Source organism: Rhinopithecus bieti, unplaced genomic scaffold (genome assembly GCF_001698545.2).
Source record: "Rhinopithecus bieti isolate Rb0 unplaced genomic scaffold, ASM169854v2 scaffold_5889, whole genome shotgun sequence".
Lineage (NCBI taxonomy): Eukaryota > Metazoa > Chordata > Mammalia > Primates > Cercopithecidae > Rhinopithecus > Rhinopithecus bieti.
The window spans coordinates 3,954,261-3,971,771 of record NW_016805277.1 but is presented as its reverse complement, the minus strand read 5'-3'; the positions used below and the strand labels follow the sequence as shown (position 1 = coordinate 3,971,771).

Genomic DNA, 17,511 nt, shown 5'->3' with positions numbered 1-17,511 from the left:
TGTTAGAGCTGCAACTGGCTCTGGATGTGCTGGTGAGGGGCCACTTCCAGCAGGGTAGGGACACCTGCCCTGACCAGAGGGGCTGCCCCCAGCAAGGCAGGGACACCTGCCCTGGCCCAAGGGGCCACCTCCAGCAGGGGGAGTCCACCTGCCCTGACCCCAGGGGCCACCTCCAGCAGGGTGGGGACACCTGCCCTGACCAGAGGGGCTGCCCCCAGCAGGGCGAGGACACCTGCCCTGACCCGAGGGGCCTCCTGCAGCAAGGTGAGGACACCTGCCCTCACCCTAGTGACCACTGATGCCAACTGGGAGCAAGAAGCGTTGCCCCCTCCTCCTGCGGCAGAGCTGGCTGAGGCACCCGTAGGCATGGGAGTTCTGGAAGTGAGTGTGCAGCTTCCGAGCCCTTAGAAACAAAGCGTGGGGCCAAGAGCAGAGGTGCAAGCAATGTGCAGGGAGGGAGCCCCCCGCCCACCCTGCTGTGGCCTCAGTGTGAGGCCAGGCCGTCCTCTTGGCTCTGACCCAGCATCGTTGGAGGCCCCTGAGGCTGCCAGAGCTGTGCTGGCCCAAGGCCTCCACCTCTGTCTGTTGAAACTCTGCTACTCCCAGTACCACTCTCGTCCCACATCCTCTGTGCTGGGGGCCCTTCTTGGTGCTGGGGCGCTCGTTCAATACTCAGTTCGTGCAACCAGGTGAGCAGGAGCTGCAGTCCTGGACTCTTATCCAGGACGCATCCCTGAGGACCAAGGGACCCTCATCTGCTGTGACTGGAAGCCCCTCAGGCAGGCTCTCCAACAGCTGCCTGGCACCTGCAGCAGGTGTCACAGAGGGAACTTGGGACTGAGGGCTGCTTGCGTCATGTCATCCTGGGCTGTCGGGAACAGCCTAGAGCTCCTCTCTGGGGGGAAAAGGGGGACCGGGCCCCTCTGTGACATGAACCGTGCAGGGCTAGCCCCGAGGGGGCCTTTGCAGGAATGGGGAGCGGAGCTGCCTTCCATCCGCCACAGAGAAAATCGAGACCATGCTGGCAGCCACCCAGCTGGTCAGGCTTGACCCCTGGGTGTCCCGTGGCTGTTGCACAAAGCACCACAGACAGGGGTCCAGACAACAGATACTCACTCTCTTGCGGTGCTGGAGGCTGGACGCCCAAAATGAAGGTGTGGGCAGGGCTGGTTCCTTCTGGGGCTGGGGGACAGCGTCTGTCCTGGCCTCTCTCCGTGCCTCTGGGACCCTTGGCATTCCCTGGCTGGTGGAAGCATCATCCCGGTCCCTGTCTGCCTCTTCACACACGTTCTGCAGCGCCTGTCTGTGCCCAAATCTCCCCTTCTCGGAAGGACAGTGGTCACTGGCTTAGGGGCCCAGCCTACTCCAGCATGGCCTCCTTTTAACGAATTCCATCTGCAAAAAGCCTATTTCCAAATAAGTCACATTCTGAGGTACTGGGGGTCAGGACTTCGGCATATAAATGGGGGAGTGGAATGGAGACAGACGTAATTCAACCCACAACAATCCCCTCATGAGCAAAGAACTTCTCCAAACGGAAATAAAGAAGTCTCAGTGGCCTGTTACATTAAACTGGACACTAGGCCCCAGGAGGCCCAAGTAGACGGTGCCAGGCAGGCCTCGCAAATGACCTCAGCCTTGCTTGAGTTGCAGAGGTAAGCAAAACTGAGCTATTTATTGTAAATGCCTACATTAAAGAGAAAGAGAACTTAAGCTCCACCAATCAGAAGCAGCCAACAAACTTACATAACCAGGGACTTTCCAATGGGATGGACCTAATAAAGAAACTGCATACCTGCAGCCAATCAGGTTCTTTCTCTGCTTCACCTCTGGCATACCTGCAGCCAATCAGATACCTTCTCTGTCTGCCTGCGGCCAATCAGATACTTTCTCTGCTTTACGAGAGGCAACTGCTTGCCTGTGGCCAATCGGATACCCTCTCTGGTGTGCGTTAGACAACTGCGTACCTGCGACCAATCAGATACTTTCTCTGCTTCATCTCTGCACCTGTCCTAGCAGAGCTGCCCCTGTGTTCCCTTGGTGGAGCTCCCCATCCACTCTGCTGTGGGGCTCCCCGATTCATGAATGGTGGTTTGTTCAAGTCAACTCTTTAAAAAGTGTACTATGCCTCAGTTTACCTTTTTAAAACAGACCTCAACTTGAAAGGCAGGTCGAGAACAGGAGTAGGGAGTTCTCAAGGATGTAAATATAAGGGGCCGCTAAACGCCGGGAAGAAGGTTCGACCTCATCAATCGGCAAAAGAATTTACATCCAGACACTACGGCTTCCCTGCTGAACTGGAGAAATGTTATTTAACTGATCATCCTTAGTGCAGCGTAAATGCAGGTAGACTTTTAGAGGATGTTGTCAACGTGTATCTGCAACCTGAAAACTTTCCTTCAATCCTTGGCTTCTATTTCTGATCCTCTAACATAAGGAAAGATCCCAAGCTATGGGAAAATATTGATGCAGAAAAAGATTCATCTCAGGGTAATTAAAAAATGCACAGAAGCAAAAGCAAATCCAATATAGCAAAAGGAGAGATTTGGGCATATCCATAAGAGAGAATGTCGTACAATCATTACAAATTACATTGGAAAGGGATACTAAAGGTACTGGGGACCCCCATGGTTACAGTGTACACCCCCTACACACACACACGTTGGATTAAATCGTACCTGGGAGTGAGTTTACAGAGGTATGACTGAGTGTCAATGCGAACAGGCCATGTCCCAGAAAGAAGACTTTTATATTTACAAGAGGAGGGGGCCTGCCACGCCTCACAGGGCCAGGAAATGCCAGTTAGGTTGGGGAGGAGCAGGCACCAGCCTTCCTTGGTGTTTCCTCGGGAAAGGCAGGACAGGCGGGTAGACAGCTCAGGACTGGCTGGCCTGAACAATTCTGGTAGACTTTGGGGCGTAGGGGCTGTCCCTACTTGCCTGGCTCTGGGGTCACCTAGGGCAGGGAAAATGCTGGCTTGGTGTACCAGTGAGATGAGGCGGGTGGTTGGAGTATAGACAGCACTGGCTGCTCTAGGCCAAGCCCTATGTTGGCTCTGAGATCAGCCAGCTCTGGGAGGGACAGTCTGCAAGAGTCTCTGAAAGCCAGAGCATCAAGGATACAGACAACAAGAAAATTATAGTGAATGCGATTGGCCCTGTGACAAATGGATGCCAAAAAGACAAATGCAGAATCTCAGAAAACCCAGCTAGAACCCACATGCGCGCGCACACACACATTATTTAACTATGTTTTTGAAATGCACAGAAACAGTCAACGCTGGAAGGAAACATTCCAAAATGTTGATGGTGTTCTCTTTGTGTTGTGAATATAGGGTGGGTTTTTCTCCTTCTGTTTCTTGTAATGCTCTTAATTTTCCAATTCTCTGTCAATGAATATGTATTATTTTTATAGTCAGGAAAAAAGGATTTAAACTATTTACCGGCTGCCTGGACAGGAGGCCTCAGCTGGGGCTGCCCTGAACCCAGTCGGCCCCGTTCCCTCACCTACCGGCCTGGGGGACCCTGTACTGCTGCACATCACTGGGGCACCGTGTCTCCTGCTGGGCTCTCAAAGAGCTGGGAGGGAGGTGCGTCGGAGAAGCATGTGTGGTGATGCTAGCAGTGAGACGGGGCCCAGGGCATGTTGGTGACTATCAACCATTCCATAGATGGTGTCTTGGGCTCTGCAGAGCCTGTCCTGAGGACAGCAGGCTCAGCGTGAGGGGCCAGGCGTCCTCTGCACCCCTCTCAGCTGCCACCTGAGCCCGGGCAAGGGGAACCGGCCAGGACTCAACACTGTCCTCACCAAGGGGGCAGGACCCGAGTGGCAGGCACACTGTTGGGATGGTGAGGCTTTGGGGCCTCAGCCTTCATCTGCACACCCACCGCCCCACAGATCTCCTAGACTTCCACCCCAGCGGGGGGCCAGGGTCCTGATCTGCCCGGGACTTCCTTGGTTTCAGCACTAAAAGCCCCACACCCCGCTAGTCCAGGCCAAATGGGGAGGGTTAGGTGACCTCAGAGCCCTGAGCCATGCAGGCTCTCCCACGCCCCCAAGTCTCGACCCCCTCTCACCCTAGATCTGGTCTGAGTGGGAGTCAATCCTGCAGTCCCAGTGGTCTGTGACAGTCACAGTTCCCTGGGATCCACAGCTCCCAGCTACCTGGGTATGGAACAGGTGTCAGAGGGCTTAACTGCACCCCTGTGCTAGGGACTGTCCTCCCCAAAGGTCCTAGGGGAGACCATTCTCCATACGTCCCTCCTGCCAGATGCTGGACCACCTGTGGTGGGGGCGGAGGGACTTCACCGTTAGCTCCGTCTGGAAGAGGGTGTGTGAGAGAGCTGAGGGGTGGGAGAGAAGATGGGGTGGGGGGTGGGAAAGAGTGAGTTTGGGGAGGAAGAGAATTATCTTGGGATTTTATCCTGAGGTGACCCAGAGAGTTCCTCCTCTGGAACATACACCTTGGTTCAGTCGTGGCCTTCAAGAGGGCAGCCAGATTGCCAGAGAACTCATACCTTTTATTAACATTTTCTTTCAACTGCAGTCATTACGTAGGAAGCATTGGTTAGAAATTATGGGCCGGGCGAGGTAGTTCACGCCTGTAATCCCAGCACTTTGGGAGGCCAAGGCGGGTGGATCACGAGGTCAGGAGATTGAGACCATCCTGGCTGACACTGTGAAACCCCGTCTCTACTAAAAATACAAAAAATTAGCTGGGTGTGGTGGCGGGCACCACTACTCAGCTACTCAGGAGGCTGAGGCAGGAGAATGGCATGAACGTGGGAGGCGGAGCTTGCAGTGAGCCGAGATCACACCACTGCCCTCCAGCCTGGGCGACAGAGCGAGACTCCGTCTCAAAAAAAAAAGAAATAAATTATGGCAAAATACCCTTTTGTCATCGATTGGCTCCACTGCACATAGGCACAGTCTACACACACGTTCATGTGTCATTAGAACCATGACTCGAGACAATTTTAATGCAGAATTGAGAAAAGCAAACATGCCCAACCGCATTCTGAAACGAGCCCTTTCCAGCCTCCCTCCCAGGGACCCAGAAAGACAGCTCCCTGGCAGTCAGAAGACGGAAGCTGGAGTCTCAGCTGCTCCACCGAGCGCCCTGGGACTTAAGGTGTCACTTGCCTCAGTTTCCCCAGAAAGGGTGAGAGAAGGAGGGGGGCCTCTTACTTTCCTTCCTTTGTACACAATGGCTGTCTCCATGAAGACCACCAGGCCCATGGAAGTGAGCGGCAGGACCAGCTCCTAGTGGGCACAGCCAACCCTTCTGCGGGAGCCCCTTCCAAGGGTGGCACGGTGGGCAGAGGTTGCAGCTTCAGCCTCCTAGGCTAAGGTCAGACAAGGCCTCCAGGGGGTTGTGCTGGCTACCCTCCCCCTGGGAGCTGGCTGCCTCCTCCTCCAGCTTCAGCCCCTGGATCCCTTAAAAAGCCAGAGCCACCTTAGAGCCGGGTGATTGAATCCAAGACACTGGCCTTTCATTCATGTCTCTGCCAACCGCTGTTTCAGGCTCTTGCCAGACACACTTCTGATGGCTTCCAGCAGGACACGGGTAGATTTCTGACTATGAAATGATTGTGTTACCACAGCAGCTGCAGACAAAACGGGAAAGGTTCAACTGGCTTCCTGTCCTGGAACATCTGGGGATTTTTATTACACGTCACTGTCTGTGACAGCCTCTGGGCCTTTGGAATATTCCGGCACAACTGCCGGCTCCTTGGGCTCATCTTGACTCAGCCACAAGTTCCTGGGCAAGGCCGTGGTGCCCTGGACAGGTCAACAGCAGATCGGGACAGGGTTCGTAGCGGCGAGGGGAGGGCTTCTTGCAGGGAAACGCAGTCTGCATGGCCCTATGTCTCGGGGCTGCCCAGGGCAGGTCCAAGGCGGGTCCAAGCGGGCTGGTGGGTTTCTGGGTATGTCCTTTGCTCTCCCCGGTGTGTGTGCGGGCACCGCCCTTGGAAACCCTGGGCCCTGCTTCCTCGCTGCAGCTAGAACCCTGTCCTGTGGGGTCCTGAGCTCGGAGGGGCTGTTTCACTGTAAGCCTGGCTGGTTCCTCTGGGGTCTCTTCTGGGCAACAAGGGCAAACTCGTGGAGCTGCAGGATTTTGAGAGTTGCAGGAAACAAGACCTGAACTCAAAATAACTTTAAGACACAGAGGAAGTTTGTTGAGAGTCCCAGGAGGAGCTGGGCTCCGGGACTTCAGCGACCCAGTCCCCTCCTACTGTCCACCCTGTTTCCCTCTGGGTGGGGCCTCTTTCTCTCCTCTGATGGATGGGACTCCTGGGCCTGGCCTGGCCATATAGCACCCCACAGCCTGCATGGTGGCCCAGCCAGGATACCTCCAGCCCCGGCGGCAAGAGGCCCCCTACTGATGCTGCGGAGAAAGAGGCTGGGATACAACCAGCGGCAACCATACCCAGCGTCCACTGCACCCCCAAGCGTCCCAGGTGGGGCCCCGAGGTGGGGACAAGAGTTCCAGCCCAGGCCCTGATGCCCAGTGCCACATGCGCCTGGCGAGCCCCTCCAGCATCCTGGGTCTGTCCTTCGGCCACAGGATGGGAACATGAGGCAGCTCCAGAGCAGCACCTGCAGCCGTGGCCAAATTCAGCCTGCCCGTGTCTGCCCACAGGCTAGGAATGATTCTAACATTTGTGAATGGTTGGGGGAAAAGAGAAGGCTTTGTGACACATGAAAGTTAAACAGAATTCCCATTTCCGGGTCTGTCAACACAGCATAATTGGCAGAAGCCACACCCACTCTTCCACATCTGTGGATGCTTCTGGACTTTGAGGGCAGAGACCAGAGGCCCCTCCCAGAGACAGGTGTTTATCACTCAGCCGGCTCCCAGAGACAGGTGTTTATCACTCAGCCGGCTCGGGCTGACTAGGAACTCAGCCTCCGTCAAAAACGCCAGAATCCTTCATTGTGGCTTTTAGGCCCTACATTTTTTTCCTAATATGCAAGAAAACCAATCTATGACTGTTCAAAAGCAGATGCTAAAATCACATTCCGCCGCAAGCATCCTAAGGCCCGGTCTATTTGAAGCTTCTTCCCACTGGGTGTCCTGGGGTCTCTGGGTCCTGATGTCCCTCCCCTGCCTGGGCTGTGACGGTCACCAGGCTAGCTGGGCCAGAGCCGGGCTGGGGGCTGGCACTGTGGACGGGGAAGGAAGCTGCCGGGCACATCCGTCCTCCCTCGGTCGGCCCTGAACAGCGAGGCGTTCCGTCACATGCTCTGGAAGAAAGGAATTCGAAAAGCTCTAGGCTCTTCGTGCGCTCCTCAGAGGAACGGAGGGGCCGCTGGCTTGTTTCCTGGGAGTTTGTGCACGGGTCATGATGGGGCATCTGTTTCTCAGGCCCACGGTCTGACCAGTCAATTGTGCTTTGGGGCAGTGGGGGAGCCATCTGAAAGGTGCAGGTGCCTGCTTTCTGTAGGGTTGGGGGTTCACCTCTGCCTTTGCAAGTGGGCCTGGTGGGAAAGGCAGGCCCTGGGGTCCGAGCCACATGGCCTGGGGTTGAGGTAACCACAGGGTTCCTTGGTGGCAGTGGGGGGTGAGGGCTGAGGGCCTCTCAGTACCAACTGGAAGGTCAGGCCCAGCCACCTAAAGCTGCTGGTGGGTTCCAGGGCCTGTGGACTCCACTTTACACCCAAAACAGACAGATGGGGGCAACACCAGAGCTCCCCAAGGGGTACGGAGACCAGGGTGGTGTCTGACCCCCTCATTGTGGTCTGGGAGCTGCCGGATCATGGGACGCGAAGATTGTATCTCAGAAACATTCCTCTGGGACTGCTATCTCGGCCCAAGCTGCAGAGTCCAGCGTGGTCATTCCTGGCAGAGGGGTCAGTCAGCAGACCTCACTCCTCAGCCTGCTGCAGGCAGGCGGTGGTCACACTCCTGACCGGGGACGTGGGATTCCTGGATGGTGTGTGCTGTGGGGGCACCAGCACAGAAGAGGCCCTACAGGGGCAGTGGCTGCCCCTCCCCAAGCAGCCAGGCCAGGTATTGGGTAAGCCTAGAGCCTCCTCTGGGCCTCCCACTGCACCATCTCCCAGCCCTGCTCAGTGGACCCCAAGCCAGGGAATGGTGACCGTCCATGGCTGACTAGAAGCCTCCGAGCGCAGCAGAGGCTGTGTGCTTCCCCTGAGGCAGGCCTGCTGTCCACAGACGCTCACTGCAAGCTGCCCCTTGGGAGCCCTCTGGAATGAGGGGATGCAGGGGGAGGCCTGGCGGGAGGCTGCCTGGTCTTTGGGGCAGGTGAAAGCAGTGTCTTCTGTAGGAGGAGGGGGTGGTGGAGCCTCAGCAGGTCCTTGAGAAGGGCCTCCCCGACAGCCAGAGACCCAGAGGAGGAAGAAGCGTGGGTTTAAACGGGGTCACGACAGGCTCGGGGCTGGGGGGCTGATTCATGAAGGAAGGAGTGGGGCAGGAAAGAGCAGAGGAACGTGCAGGGAGGGCCTCCCTCCAGGAGGACAGGGAGGACAGGCCCCCGCTCAGCTGCACGTGACTCGGCCTGAGCGCTTTCTTACTCAGAGCTCCTGGGCCTTGCCGGTTCTCATCTGGTCACGTGGTGGATACGGGCTTGACCGCGACCCTCCACCCCGCCCAGCTCAGGCTGATGAGTTGCCTAATCTTTTGCTCCTGTTGGCAGAAAATAAGCCAGTAACACCCTACCCCGAAAGAGGCCCAGGGAACCCCTGCGTCAGGTTCAGAGGCCTCTGGAAAGATGTGATTAAAATGAAGGAAACCAGAGCTCGTCCTCGCTGAGCTCCAGTTGGACACACGTTGTTCATACCCTCTCGGCGACAGAGACCTGGGGCTCTGCAGGCCAATGTCTCAGGCCCAGATGAGATGACATGGTCTGGGCTGCCAGGCACGCTTCCTTCTCCCCCAGCCCTGGGGCAGACGCTAACCCACGTCTGTGGGAGTTCTCACGCCCCAAACCTGGCTCCCAGCCAGAGTGTGGTCTGGAGCAGGGTCCAGATCACAGACAACTTCCAGGAGCTGCTTGAGCTGGGAGTGAGGAGCCTCTCCGGAGGGGGCTGGGGCACAGGGACGCACCCACCCGGGTGGAAGAGTCTCCCAGACAGCTCCATACGTATTTATAGGAAGCAGTCAGAGAGTGCGGGCACCTGGCTTCCCTGCACTTTGGATGGACGGCTTGGGACTTGCATGGAGGCCCTGGAGTAGCCCAGGGCAGGCTACTCCCCTGCCCTGGGAAGTTCTGACACCCAGCAGACATGGAGACATGAGAGAGCATGGCCCAATCGCTTCTCGGCCTTTTGGCTAAGATCAAGTGTAGAGAGCATGGCCCTAGCTGTTTATTCAGTTGTTCCTTGGTTCTCTCGTATATTCGTGTGACTCCTGTAGCAAGGGTCCACCATGCACCATGCTCACAAGCAGCCTTTCCGGTCCATAATGCAGCCCCTGAGATGAGGCAAGAGAGGCCCCGGGAGACCAGGGCTGTCGGTGGGTGATGACCTGACTTTGGTGTGCAGCATTTGCCAGTTCCCATGGTGCCAACACTTCCAGCATGGCCGATTCTGAGCTCCCGACGTGAGGTCACGAGACACCGTCGAGACGAGACACCCTAGTCCATAAACTGGGGCCCCCAGCCACCAGCCACAGCTTTGCTCCAGCCCAGGGAGTTCAGCGGTGGTGCAAGGAAGCTGTGTTCCCCTAGTTTGCAAGTGAGAATATTGAGACCTCGAGAGGCGGACAGGCTGCGCAAGGCCACATGTGTAGTGAGCAGAACGGACCCAGATGCAGACCTTCCTGTGCAACTGAAAGTCCCTGCCTCTCTCTGCCCTTTGCTGCTCTGGCAAGGTTGGATGGGGGCTGGGGGCCTGGAGACTGGCTCACTCCCAGCAGAAGTTCCAGCCTGCAGCCCCAGGGGCGGGACCTGGGGACTGCCGTGCAATACCAAGTGGCCAGGAGCAGCCCGCTCTTCCTCCCAGCCTTGGTCTCAGGGCCCTGGGCTCCTGCCAGCCTCCCTCTCTCCAAACTTGGCTTCCTTCCTGGGTGCCCTGGGCTTGGAGAACATTCAGGCAGGTTGGGGCAGAGCCCGCAGGGTCGGTGTGCACCCCCAGAAGCCCCCACCCAGGCTTTCTCCTCACATTCCTCGTTTGGAAACAGCGATGTTTGCTTTTGAAGGGCACCGGGGTGTACGCTGCACTTAAAGGAGGACCGCTGAGTATTTTCTTAACAGAAGAGCAAATATTTACGTCTTAGGAACTAAAGGGCAGTTTGGCGTGTGTGGGATATTGACTCTCAACTGGGGGTGGGCGGGGAAACAAACCCTTGGCTGCCTTTGGCCTCACTCAGCCCAAACGAGCAGAGACGTCTCCCTTGGTCTAGGGGCCACCTGGGCCTCTATTTACCTGCAGAGAGAGAAGGAGGGTCGAGTCGGCTGTGCCGGCTACTACTCCTCACCTTGGGGTGACGGAGCAACCCTCGATCAACCCCTCCTGACCACCACCTTCCCCAGCGGGGCGGATGGGGCAGGGGTCCTTCCTTCTCTCTGGCTTTTGCTGTGCCTGAGAGTAGAAACCCTTGCTTGGTCCCCCCTCCAGCCCTGTCCACACTTGCAGGTGACGGCCACCAGCCAGGCCACGTGGGGAGCATGACTGCCAGCCTGCTGTGCGTAAATGCAGCCTGGGTCAAAGGGTCAGGTTATTAAAGGTAAACACACACACCCTCTAAGGCTAGTGCAGCGGGGAGGCAGTGGGAGGGGCTGTAGGGGAGCCCACGGAGAGAATAGAGCCTCCTAAGGACCCCCAGCACCCACTTCCTGGGGGGTGAGCTGCAGCCGGAGCCCCTGGGTTCGCCCAGGCCTAGGATCTGCCTTTGGTGCCCTCTGACACCAGCCCTGCCCAGGAGCGCCAGCCCAGCCCTGCAGTGGGAGCACGTGGGGCTCTCTGGGGAGCAGGCTGGCCCTGACCCCAGCAGGAGATGCAGTTCAGGGATCTCCCCAGAGGGGGGTCCTGCCGAGGTGCACCTGCCTGTCTGCTGGTGGCTTGGCTTCCTAACCCCATGGCAATCCTGCTGCACACTTCCGGAAGTTTCCACCAGCAATCCCGTGAGCTCTGGGTCTGCACTTCAGCTCTCTGCATGGAAAAGGACACCTGCTTTGTAAGTAACCCGCGTGTCCGTGGCCCCAGTTCAGAAGCAGGGTTGTCCCTGAAGCTGCCGGTGGCCCTGGGTTGCTGGGAGCAGAGGGTCAGCACAGTACAGCAGTGTTCCCGCCCGGGGCAAAGCCAGGACAAGGCCTTATAGGCCAGGAGAGGGGAGGGTGGTGGCTCCCTGCTGGGCCACCAGACGGAAGGTAAACAGCGCCGGGGGCTGGTCGCTACTGTCTCCAGGCAAGAATGCACAGGCCGCTCCCCAGGCAGTTGCGTTCCCCAGGGAGGGTTCTGCCCTCTGAAGGCCACCCACACAGGTGGCCTCTTCAGTGGCTGAGAGGTCACAGGCTGCTGCATTCCCTGTCCTTACCCAGCTCTGACCGCCTGGTGAACTTGGGCTGTGCACACAGAGGGGTTTCTCCACACAGCAGAGCGTCATGTTCACCGTGTCCCGTGACTGTCTGCCTCACGTATCGGAGAAAGGTGGCTGGAGCCAGTTCTCACCTCGGGCTGCCTGTCGGGGGCAAAGGTGCCCTGGAGGGGCCTCACATCATCGTCCCCAACCCCAGTCTTGTCCCGCCCACCTGGACGCACCCTGACCCTGAACAGCTGCCCCACTGTCAGCCCCCAGGTGGCCGTTCTCAGCCCCTGGACACCCCTGCTCTTTCATGCCCATTGAGTGCAGGGCAGAGGGTCTCAGCCCCAGATGCACAGTGTGTGTGTGTCGTGGAGGGAGACAGAGAAACGGTCAAAATCCTGAGACACACTGTCTGCTGTTATGCGTGTGAACGTGTGCTTGCATTGCACACACACATGTGTGCTGTGTATGTGTGTGCCCCACACGTTTTGCCACACATGTGTGTGTGCACGTGTCCTGTACATGTTGCTTGATGGTGTGTGCGTGCATATGGATGTTGCAAGCAAGTGTGTTGCTGTGGGTGTACATGGGAATGTGTGTTTAAGCCCATGTGTATGTGTGTGTGTATGTGTGTGTGTGCGTGTGTGCATGTGTGTATGCGTGCGTGTGTGCATGTGTGTGCGTGTGTGTGTGCATGTGTGTGCGTGTGTGTGTGCCTATTTAAGGGTGCACAAGTTGCTCCTGCAGGCTGGCAGCATGTGTCCGTGGAGCAGTGGGTGGCGCTCACCAGGGCAGCCGAGATCTCCATGGTGGCTCCAGTCTGGTGGGGCCTAAAGGGCGCCCCAGGCCTCCCATTATGCAGCCTGGCTCCCACATGACTCTCAGCGGGCTCATTCCTTGCAGGAGCTGTTAAGAATCCCAGGTATAAAGGGACCCAGAGGAAATAGGACACAGCCCACGTGCCTCTCACCCCCATGCAGAGGCCACCCTGCATGACCCCATGTGCCACCTTCACACCCCTGGGGCAGGCACGGCGCCTGCCTCACAGCCTGTGGGCACCCTGGCCTGAATTCCTGCCATGCTTCAAGTGCCACCTGGACCAAACAGCCAGTGGCCAGAGTCAAGGGGCCACCATCCACCGGGGAACAGGGAGACAAGCAGGAGCTGGCCTGGCAAGCAGAATCTGTGGCTTCATGGGACCACTGTCCCCACCAGGAGCTTCAGAGTATCTGCCTCTCCCTGACCTCATAGGAGCCCCACAAGCCATGCTGGCTGCCCCCTGAAGAGCAGCTGATGACCTCGAATGGCAGGCCTCACACCAGAGCCCCCCCTTCCCCGCCGGGCAGCCTAGGGCTGCCAGCTGGGATGGCAGCAGCTGCCTGGGGAGCTGGGAGCTTTTGATTTGCGTCAGTGCTGAGCTGGCCAGGAGGGGCTCACGCCGGGTGCTCAGCAGCCACTGGGAGTCACGGTGACATCACAGCTCTGGGGGCGCAGAGAGGGTCCTGCAGGAAGACAGGGCTGGCTGCATGCAGCCCAGTGCTGTGCCCACACCCATGTCTCCCCAGGAGCCGGGTTTTTAAAAGTAGTTTCCACGATACAAGCACCAGGTTAGTCCCCCGAGAGGAGGTGGAAGCCAGAACTGTCTCTCCCACGACGGGCTGCCCTGATGGCCCCCCAGCAGTGGGCCAGCCACCGTGTGGCCACCAAAGGACTCCAGCTAATTGAGGGGCTTGGCAGGAGCTCTGGCCACAGCTGGAAACCTGCAATTTCACTGAGATGAAAGGGTCCTCAAAGGATCCTCCTGAGAAACGCGGCGGCCAGGAGGGGCAGGAAGAATGCTCACTTCTGGGGTCCCTACAGGGCTCTCCAGGGAGCCCCAGGCGTGAGTGCAGCACTTACCTGGGAAAGAGCCAGGTTTGAGTCCAGCTATGTAACCCCACGTGTGTTCCCTCCCGACCTCCCTTCGTCACCGACCCCGCCCACCCAGGAACAGAAGACGTGAGTCATCTCCGACATTCCACGCTTTATCCTTGCAAAGGCCTCCCAGGAAGGCAGCTCCCCACACCCCGCCAACCTACCCTGAGTCAGTCAACAGCCCAGGCACCGTCCAGGTGCCCCCGCCAGCAGGTTGCCCCCAACTCCTGGCAGCAACTGCCCCTGACAGCCCCCGACAACCTGACCTGCCTCCCTCAGCTCACCTCTGCAGACGCCCCCTGCTCCTCAGCTCAGACACCCCACCTCGGCTGATGGCTGACCTCCAAGACAGCCCCTCTCCCCAGGCTGGAGGGGGCATGCTGGGGCCACAGCTCCCAGTCGGGGGAGGGCTGGCTTTAAACATTGAGGACAGACTCACTTGTGTTTAAAGACACTGGGCAGAGCCTGCTCACTGGATCCCGTTCCCAGCCACAAGGAGAGCTGGGTGCCCCTGAGGTTCCTTGCTGGGGCTCTGTCCAGTCCCAGGCCAGGTGGGACTACATTGACCTGTAGCCCCCTTGGGGTGCAAGGTTGGGAGCCCTGCCTAGAGGCAGATGCTCACGCCTTGGTCATCTTTGGAGGACACCTGTCCTTCATCAGGGCTCCCAGCCTGTCCCTTCTCCTCAGCCCCTGCAGCCCACCCATACCTGGTGATGTCCAGCGACAGAGGTGCTGCCCTGACGGAGGAGGCCGTCCTACCAGGTGCGATCGTGCTGTCTCCCTAAGCCAGTCTGGCTCTTCACGGACCTTGTTCCAGGTGGAGAATTCCGGGTTCAGGGAGGCTGTGGCCACTCCTGGTCACACACTCATGGGGGCAGAACTGAGATTCCCATGGGGCTTGTTGCTCAGTCCATGTCTCCCCGCCCCTATGGTAACAGACGGCCAGACACTCAGTGGCTGGAACACGCAGATCCATTCTCAGCCTTCCGGAGGTCGATGTCCCGACCCAGCTCTCACTGACGGAGATGAGAGTGTGGTCCGGGCAGCCTTCCTCCTGCAGGCTCAGGGAGAAGCCACTTCCCTGCCTTTTCCTGCTTCCCAAGGCCACCTGCATTCCCTGGCTTACGGCCTCTTCCTCAGTTCCAAGCCAGCCGTCGGGGGCGGGGCCCTCGTACTGCATCTGATGCTGGGTGTCCAACCGCCCCTGCCCTCGATGCTCACACTGGGCCAGCCGGGGAATCCAGGTGCCTCTCCACTGCCAGCCGGGTAGGGACCTGCCCCAGCTCCCCTCTGCCATGTAAGGTGAGACAGTTTCACAGGTCCCAGGATTAGGGTGTGGTCACCTTTGGGGCCACTACTCTGTGGGTCACGCTCGACTGAGCTCTGGGGATGCACATGCGTGTCCATCCTGATGGGCCAGGAGGGGTAGGCAGAGCCGCAGGCTGGAGACGCCTGGTTCCTAGAGCGCTATCCTCATAGGCAGAGGCTGACAGGAGGCTGCATGGCCCATAAGCGCCAGTATCGATAGGGCAGTGGAGGAGGACGCACTGGGATTGTTCACATAAAAATATGAGATTCCAAAAAACGGGGGCTTTGTCAGGAGCACCTGGGACACCTCCCAGATCGTTGGGGGTAGTTCACAGTCCCAAGATGAGAGTGTGCTCCAGGAAAGGGTGACCTGCCCCCAGAAGGTTCTCACAGCCGTGGCCAGCAGGGGCTGGGGGTGGCAGCTGCCAGTGTTACTGCGGAGAAGAACAGGAGAGAAAGAGGAAGGAGGCCACAGGACAGAGCTACAGAGGCCACAGGAAGGAAGAGTGACGGAGGCTGCTGGCGCGCCAAAGATCCAGACCTGGAAGGAAACGGGGTCACACAGACCCTGGAAGGAGCTGGGGTCCCAGGGGAGGGAAAGTGGAGTCTCAGCCCCAGTTGGGCTCCACCCCAGAAACTCAGGCTTCCTTTCCAGCCACACCTGTGCAGTGAAGCCAGTTTCCTCCTGCCTGGGACAGCGCCGCCCACCAGAGCCTATGGCCGCTGCTGGGGTTTGTCCGGGCACCCCTGAGGCTCAGGAGTGGTGGACTCTCCGGAAGAAGCTGGCAGAGAAATGACAGAGTCCCACCTGCTTGCTTCTGCAGACCCTCCCTGGGGCAAGCAGCCACTCTGGGCTCCAGTCCTGGAGTCAAGGGAACAGGAGAGGCCAGCCCAGGATGCAGTGAGGTGCCTCCTTGTCCCCTTGCTCTGAGGGTTGCTCTCTTTGGAGGTCATGACCAATGGACAGCAGGCACTGGCACCGCTCACGCCGTCCCATCAGAGGCTTCTGAGCTGGGAAACCAGGGAGCTCCTTTGGTGAAAACAGACGGGATGGGAGCAGGGGAAGGACAGGATGGGAATCAGGAGGGGATGGAGGGAGGGAGGTGGGCAATGCACAGGAGAGAGGAGCCAGCCTGGAAGTTCCCCACCTTCCCTGGCGTGGCATGGCGCAGCATGGCGTGGTGGGTCCTCGTGACCAGGGGCTTTCTTTGCCCTCTCTCCAAGGCTCTCGGACACCAGAGCTGAGCCAGGTCATCACAGCCTGGGGCAGTCAGGACAGGTTCTGGGGCCTGCAGCAGCTCACCCCTCCAGCATAGCACCTGGCCAGTCTGATTCCCAGGATCTTTCCTGCCTTCTCATCACCCCTGGGTTTTGGAGCTTGCCTGGGCCCCGTCGGTGTGAGGCCTGGCTCTCCTGAACAGCCCTGAGACAGGCCCCGGCCCTGAGCTCAGCCTGGACGCTGCGGGCACGGGTGATGCCAGACACTTTGCCGTGGTGCTGGCCTTGCACAGGTGCTGCTGGGATTCCCTGGCTGCATGTGCCATCCTGGCACGCTGCAAGACAGGCATCTCTCAGAGTCTGGGCAGGAAACAGATGGCCCACTCGTTGAGGGTGTTTGAAGAGATTTGTTCATGAAAAGAGCATTTTCAGAGGTGTTGGCAGGTTGAGGGAAAAATACCAAGGGGCCTGTGGTAGTGGAAGGTGTGACCACCCCTAGGACCAAAGAAGCAAAGGAAAGAGAGCTGCTGCCAGAGCTGGGGTCAGAGCCCCGGGGAGGGACCACCTGGCAGGAGGGTGTGCTCCTGGAGGGCTGTGCTCCTGGAGGGATGTGGTCAGAAGACCCCTCCTGTCCTGTCTGTCCTTCCTGAATCTGATGTCCTGCCACCATCTTCGATTGGCTGAAGCCCCAAACAGAAGCCCAAAGGTGAAGGAGCCTAGTGGGAGAAGTCACCTGCCTAGCAGGCAGCTTTCTGAAGTGCAGTACCGGTGGCAAGAAGAGGGATGGAGAGAGCATGTGGGGCAACCAGAAATATCCAGTCCTTACCTCTGAGAGTAGTAGCTAAGTGGTGGTGGTGATGGTGATGGTGATGGCGGTGATGGGGATGGTAGTGATGGTGATTGTGGTGGTGGTGGGGATGGGGATGGTGATGGTGATGGCAGTGACGGTGATGGTGGTGATGGTGATAGTGGTGGTGGTGGGTATGGTGTGATGGTGGTGGTAGTGATGGTGATGGCGATGATGGTGATAGTGGTGATGGTGGTGATGATGATGATGGTGGTGATGATGGTGGTGGTAGTGATGACGGTGGTGGTGGTGATGGTGGTGCTGGTAATGGTGGTGATGGTGATGGTGGTAATTGTGGTGATGGTGATGGTGGTGGTGATGGTGATGGTAGTGATGGTGGTGATGATGGTGGTGGTGGTGATGGTGGTGATGGTAGTGGTGGTGGTGATGGTGGTGGTGGTGATGGTGGTGTTGGTGGTGGTGGTGGTGATGGTGGTGGTGGTGATGGTGATGGTAGTGATGGTGGTGGTGATGATGATGGTGGTGGTGATGGTGGTGGTGGTGATTGTAGTGATGGTGGTGATGATGGTGATGGTGGTAATGGCAGTGGTGGTGATGGTGATGATAGTGGAGATGGTGGTGATGGTGATGGTAGTGATGGTGGTGATGATGGTGGTGGTGGTGATGGTGGTGATGGTAGTGGTGGTGGTGATGATGGTGGTGGTGGTGATGATGGTGGTGGTGTTGGTGTTGGTGTTGGTGGTGGTGGTGATGGTGGTGTTGGTGGTGGTGGTGG

The 17,511-nt window shown here is 58.2% G+C and overlaps 1 long non-coding RNA gene across 1 annotated transcript; it reads right to left on the bottom strand.

Moving 5' to 3' along the window:
* Window positions 1-11,024: 11,024 nt before the first annotated feature.
* On the bottom strand, window positions 11,025-16,818 carry LOC108529606 (uncharacterized). Its single transcript, XR_001885588.1, has 3 exons — window positions 14,110-16,818; window positions 11,501-11,644; window positions 11,025-11,115 (listed from the first exon to the last, which is right to left on the bottom strand). It is a non-coding gene; the product is annotated as an uncharacterized LOC108529606 (long non-coding RNA).
* Window positions 16,819-17,511: the final 693 nt, after the last annotated feature.